At 41.6% G+C, this 6,752-nt stretch overlaps 1 pseudogene; it reads left to right on the top strand.

The window, feature by feature from the left end:
• Positions 1–4,705, top strand: part of LOC119310569 — a 5,268-nt pseudogene extending 563 nt beyond the window's left edge.
• Positions 4,706–6,752: the final 2,047 nt, after the last annotated feature.

Here is a 6,752-nt window from a genome sequence, read left to right as displayed (position 1 = left end):
AGGGTGCGGCCGCCCCGGGGCAGGAGCAAAAGCAAAAGGGGCCCCCATGTGGGTGCCCTTGTGTGTTAGGCTCGCACTAAAAATTAGCGAACTATGGGCTGGCCCAAGTGACAGCGTGAGCAGAGGGATTCTTACGAGGCACGGCCACGAATCCTCAATTTATGAAGATGTTCTAGCTAAAATAGTAGTTCTTGTATAGTGTCTTCACATGTGTGTGCACTAGTGTTTCCAACTTTTGTAGAAAATAGATAGAAATCCCTAATTTTGCATTGTAGTTTTTGGTCAAGTATGGTAGTAAATAAACATTGAACAATAAATCCTTCACGTTAGATACCAGACAATATGAACCCTTCTTTCCATATATCCAAGGGATTTGCCAATACTTCTCCGAGAGCTAATCCAAAACAATAAGGTGTGCATCAAGGGCACCTCCTCGCGCGTTCCACCTCGTCAATTTTACTTTGCTAGCAAGAAAAAAAAGAAAAAAACCCAGGGCGTCGGTGCCTTCTTTTCTTTCTCTCTTCGTATCACGCAACCTCCCCTTTCCTCCCTACCCTAGGCTGCCGCCGCCACTGCCCCAGCTCCTCCGGCGCCCGGCACCACAGTTCGCCGCCTCTATCCCCGCCCCGAGCTCCGCCGCCTCTATCCCCGCCCCGAGCTCCGCCGCCTCTACCCCCGGCTCCTCGCTGTAGTGCCAGCACCGGCCCGAACACCAGCTCCCCCACCCCTCCCTTTCTTCCCCGAGTACGGCAGCGGAACGAAGCCGCGACGCCACCGCCGAGCACGGTGGGACCACTTTCGTCGGATCTGTCGGTTTGCCAGACTCAGCTCGACATCGTGGCCGCTGTCCAAGGTGAGGAAGAGGAGTGCGGCGGCGAGCTCTTCGAGTCGGGGCCCTCGCTGCTCGTCTTCCTGCTCATCATCCAGGGCGGCAGCATGGACCTCTCCTGCTACGGCGAGAGGCTGCTCAGCTCCGCGCGCTCCCTCGACCTCCCTCCTCCCCCCATCCCCGGCCCCAACCTCTTCCTGCTCGAGGTATCGCGTTGCTCCCTCCCTCCCTGCCATCCACCCTTTGCCCTGTGTTGCATCGAGCCATCCAGTGATATTGATTGGTTGCTTTTCATTGTGCCATGCGCCTGTAGGTTCCAGTTTGAGCTGCTGATGCGGCAGCCGCTGGATTTGATAAAAGGGCATGCAAGCTGCAGAAATTTGGGAAAAAATACATGATGAGCCTATTAAACATGATTTCTGTTTCACGTGGATCCTAGTTAGTACAATATCCAACAATGTAGGCAAACGGACACTGATTTCAAGCCATATTTCATCATGTTGCATATATTTTTACAGAATATTCACTCAGTTTTTTGTTAAATAAGCTACCTTTGTAGCTTCCATCATTTGGAAGATAAGTTTTTTTAGTTTAACAAACATATGTTACTTCTGTCAGTTGTAATGGAATATTCATGTTTTGGACTTTGGCCATAATTTGCAGAAGGAAACGGATACTGCTGTCATTCAGAAGGACTTGGGCCTTCCAGTTGGAGGAACAATATTCGGGAAAACAGTATGCTTTTCGTGTATAAGTTACTTTTGTCTACTTTCCACAAGAAAAATCACATTTGAGTAGAAACTTGTATTTACTGTGCTAGATACTGTTACTTTTATCCACTTTCCACAAGAAAATTCCCATTTGAGTATAAAATTGTATTTACTGTGCTAGATACTTACCCTGGGGTTCGGAGCCATTGGCATGGAAATTGCCAAGAGACTAAGACCATTTGGAGTGAAAATTCTTGCTACAAAAAGAAACTGGTCATCAAATACAGTGTCTTGTGGTAAGCTTCAGTAGTTGCAGTATCATTCCCTTATTAGATGTTGTGTTATCTTCCTCTCTCAAAATATTGCTATTGCAGATCTTGATGGGCTGGTTGACAAGAAAGGTGGTCCAGAAGATATGTACGAACTCGCTCGAGAAGCTGACATAGTTATAACTTGCATGACGTTAAACAATGAATCAGTTAATTCTTCTCTATGTTCATTTATTTAATAAAAATTCTGCCAGTAATATCTCTATTTGACTTCAGTTATGCGGTTACTAAACTATAAATATTTATAGGTTCGGATTGTGGATCACAAGTTCCTGTCAGCTTTGAAAAAGGTACATGTATTTTTCACCAATATACTTGTCTGCATCGTAGGAGATTTACATCTTATTTCTTAAATCTTCTTATGAGATTTATTTATTTTACGGAATAAATAAGCCATCATTCTTGGTTCATCCTGTAAGAAGAAAATTTGTATACGAGGAAACAATAATCTTAGAATAGTGTTGGAGGATCAGATTGTGCTGGTGTATTCATTGGAATAACCATCAGAAAATGCCAAAATGATCCCAGGAGCATATGTTCTTGTTTCAAAGAACAAGCGTGCTGCTCCAAGTTTTCAAAAGGAAAAGATATCAAGAATATTCATAGACGTTCGTGGAATGATACTGTGTGTACAGCTCTTTTGGTAAAGTGTCTATAAAGAAATGCATACATATAGCCTTGTGTGTCCCCCGCAAAAGAAAAGCGTCGTATGTTCCCCGCAAAATGGGTACCGTGTGTGTGCACCACTGCAGATCAAGGTTTTTTCCGAGTGGTAACCGACCAGAACTTTCGCTGACCCCCAAGAAACAGTGCAACTGTTTGACTTTTTTGAAAAAAATAATAATTCAAATGCTAAGACTGTCAAATAGGCTCTGTATGCATATGTTATCACAACTCGCTGCCTCATGTGGTGGTGAGGTCCATAACTTACACCCTTGGAGGTCTTGGGGATTCCCCTATTGTCCCAGCAATGTTTGCAGCTTCTTCAGCTGTAAATGGTGCATAGCAAAATAGTGCAGCAGCGAGGGTTAGAACCCACACCCCACACGGAGAAAGGCATGTGTGAGGTGACCAGTGGAATACGTGAGAGTATGGGTGTGTGCCAGGTTAAAATTACATATTGTGACGCAAAAAATTTAAACTCAGAATTTGTTTGAATGCGTTCAGACGGAATAATTCTGAGATTTCCGAGATTTATCGTAATTCGGTTCTTCTGGCCCATTCCAAAAAAGAAAACTGGTAACGGAAAAAAAACTTGCTGCAGAAACACATGTGACAGGCATAACCGACCCCAATCGGCACAAATTATGGGATGTTTTAACTATTTAAATTAGGAAGATATTTTGTAACCTGGCCCTTAGGCCAGCAGAAATAAGATATCCTGTTTTTTATTGTTTGGCTCTATGTAAAGAAGACCCTCTTAGAATATGTCTAAAATATGTCTAGATACATCTCCTTTTAACCATTTTGATGACAAGTATTTCCGGACGGAGGGAGTATTAATGAAACAAGAAATAATCAGCCTTATCTTCGAACCTGTCCTCCACTATCAACCTAGCCGTACCGGGCTGGCGGTATTATCCATCATGAACTAAGGTTCGTGGCATAGAGTTGATATTTTAGTATTTCTCTCCTTGCACACACATAAATGGACATATTTCAAGACAAAAACTTACAGAGTGCATATATTATTTTGCAATCTACATATAGGATCTGTTTTTGATTTTTGGAAAACCGTGAAATATGCACCTGACAGCAGGACTCCCATTCTCAATAGCTGCCATGTTCTTGTAGGGATCATATCTCATCAATATTGCCAGAGGGCGCCTACTGGACTATACGGCTATGTTTAATCACCTTGAGTCAGGTCATTAAGGTGGTTTAGGCATTGATGTTGCTTGGACGGAGCCATTCGATCCAGAGGATCCAATTCTGAAATTCCCAAATGTTATTATAACACCACATGTTGCAGGAATCACGGAATACTCTTACAGAACGATGGCAAAGGTTTGCGCTTGTTTCTTTGCAATGCACAGAGTTGGTTCTCATTTACCAATCATGTAGTTGCCGCTAGTAGTTATATCTTGACAACTCCTATAGTGACATTATACTATTTGTGTTAAAAGAACTTCTAGATTCAGAACCGCCACATTTATTTATTTATTTTTGAGCCAACTATGCCGTTTTAATATCATTAGGTAGCATCAATTACATTAGCCTCTATAATACGTCTGGTGGATCATCTTTCCAAACAAAACTAGCACTAGAATCATATGATTTATGAGCTATCTCATTGGCTTCATGAGCACACTGTTTAAACATCAGTGCCAATTTGGATGATCAGCTTTCCTGGCCACAGGCCTGGTATGAAAAGGCAGTATTCTGTTGGAAGAACTTTTTTTCTCATGACTAAAAGCATCAGTAAACAAGAACTTATATGCTTAAACAAAATGGTTTATTGATATTAGCCACTTAGCAACCTCCTCTTTCTCTTTGCGCATAAACTCATGATTTTCCTTGTGGATTGTTGCTTCCTTTTTCGATATCCTAGAATTACTTTGAACTGAAGGACACCTCATTCAACCCCTGCTTAGATAGGCGTGTCATGTGCATTATCATTTCATTCTTAATAAAGGAAGTCACCACCATCATCATTAACTGTGTGTATTATCATTGAAATCTTCGACGTAAAAGAATTAAAGCTGGCTGACTTGTGTGACCATTTACCATTTCCTCTCGTACTGAATTTTGCTCTGCCTTTGTGTGCAGGTTGTTGGTGATGTTGCCCTCAAGCTTCACGCGGGGAGCCATTCACCAAAATAGAATTTGTGAACTAGGCAAACTGAGTAGATGGTGGCATTGTTGATTTAATTTAAGACGTATAACTAGACCCAGAATTACCAAATAAAGGTATGACCAGAATCCACCCTTCGTCCTGTGTTGCATCTAGCCATCCAGTGATATTGATTGGTTGCTTTTCATTGTGCCATGCGCCTATAGGTTCCAGTTTGAAGCGGACACCGTCGTCATCCCTTAGTTTCCCTCCTCCGCAGCAGATCGACTCCAGTTGCGTCGACTCCCGCCGCCGCCGGGGATTACTCCGCCAAGATCGCGCCACCACCGCTGCCGCCACTGGTATTTCCCTGCTCCTCTCTCCTTGCGCTAAACTGTAAAAAATATATTATTTTCATGGGCAAACTTATAGAAGTAGGATGGTCCTTTTTACCTTGGAGACATTGTCTTGTAGTTGAGGTTGGAGATGCAGAGCTTGGTGCAGCATATGGATAAGGCACGCCCAGTTTGACTTGTAGGTGTTGTTGATTTTATCATGCACTTCCATACAAAGATTAGAAGTAGAAGGCGTTCTTCTTACATTTTCCATGCAATTTTTTTTGACATTTTCATAGCATTACTGAATACAATTGTAATTGCATGACATTTATACACATTACTGAATGTACATCGCTGAAATTGAGCTCTTATGTACTCAGTGTCAGATACAAAGTTCAAGTATCAGTTCATATAAGGAATAGGCATCCTAACTTTGTAAAAGTTAGATATGATAAACATAGGAACTTACTTCTGGTACTAATCCTTTGATGCTTTTATTTTTATTGCCACCAGTATAAGATTAAGCTGGACAGCGAAATCTTGGATAGTATGTAACACCCTTTCTGCATATTCAGAATCTGTATGCAAACACACTCAATTTGATCTAACTTTTGTTGATAGACATAAACCACTACAACACATTATATGCTAGGAACGACGGGATGCACGTCAGGAAACTTGTCAGGAATGATGCTTCAACGGATGCTGCAGTCATCTCAACTGGTCAATCATGATGAAAAAACATATGATAATCCCCATAATCTAGTGTCAATATTACTGATTTCTCCATGTGCTATGCAGCTTACAGGCATGGAAAGAGAATAGGAAAAACGATATACTTGCAACTTCAGGTTTTCTCTAAATTTTTGTTTGCCATCTTATTTAATCACATGTTCAATTGATAATACACAAATATTTGTCTACTTTTAGGCAGCATTGAGTTGCTGCACATAGTTAGTTCCCTAGGGAATGTTCAGTCTGGTGAAACATGTTAAGAAGAAGTATGGAAATCTGCCTGTGTTCATTACTAAGAATGGTAAGTCGCTGAAGATTGTATAGTTTCCTGCCGATAAGATTGTTTGCCCTTAAATAAATTGTCAGTGATAATTAACTACTTATATATGGCAGGCATGATAGGTTGAAATATGTCTTCAAGATGATAAGAGGATACAGTACCACAACAAATACATGTTAGATGCTATAAGGTGATTTCATTTCTCTGTGCATATGCTAGAACTGAACCACCAACACTGAGCATCATCAATGTGTGCCACTGTAATCGCTGACCAGATTGATACTTAAGTGCTCGATATGCAGCCCAAACTATTGCAGGTACTTTGTGTGGTTCTAACTATCCATGTTTATATTTAAATGTCAATAAGATCAGTATGGATGTGGAGCCATGGTTCTCTCACTAGCGACAATGTGTATTCTTGCAGTTAGAATGGAGTTGTTTTAAATACTAGACTACCTACAGGACTGAGCGCTACAGGTGCGGAGGATAGTTCTTCCGATTAATCGTCGTGTTGAGGCAAGTGCACGGCGGACCTTTTCTACGTATACTTGACTGTGTTGTTGATGCAGGTACACACCCTCCTCTCTTCTTCCTGATATTTTCCTTCCCCTTTCTTCCAGTGCCCTACTTCTAGACCATCTCATCTATGTAGTCATGAAATTTCATTTTTCTAAAATTTAATTCAGGTCTATGAAAATAAGTTGAGTAGTTTGACTAGAGGATGACAGAGGACGTCGAGATTTTGATCCAGCAGCCTT

The sequence above is a fragment of the Triticum dicoccoides genome, chromosome 5B (assembly GCF_002162155.2).
Source record: "Triticum dicoccoides isolate Atlit2015 ecotype Zavitan chromosome 5B, WEW_v2.0, whole genome shotgun sequence".
NCBI lineage: Eukaryota > Viridiplantae > Streptophyta > Magnoliopsida > Poales > Poaceae > Triticum > Triticum dicoccoides.
This window is presented reverse-complemented; position numbering and strand designations above follow the sequence as displayed.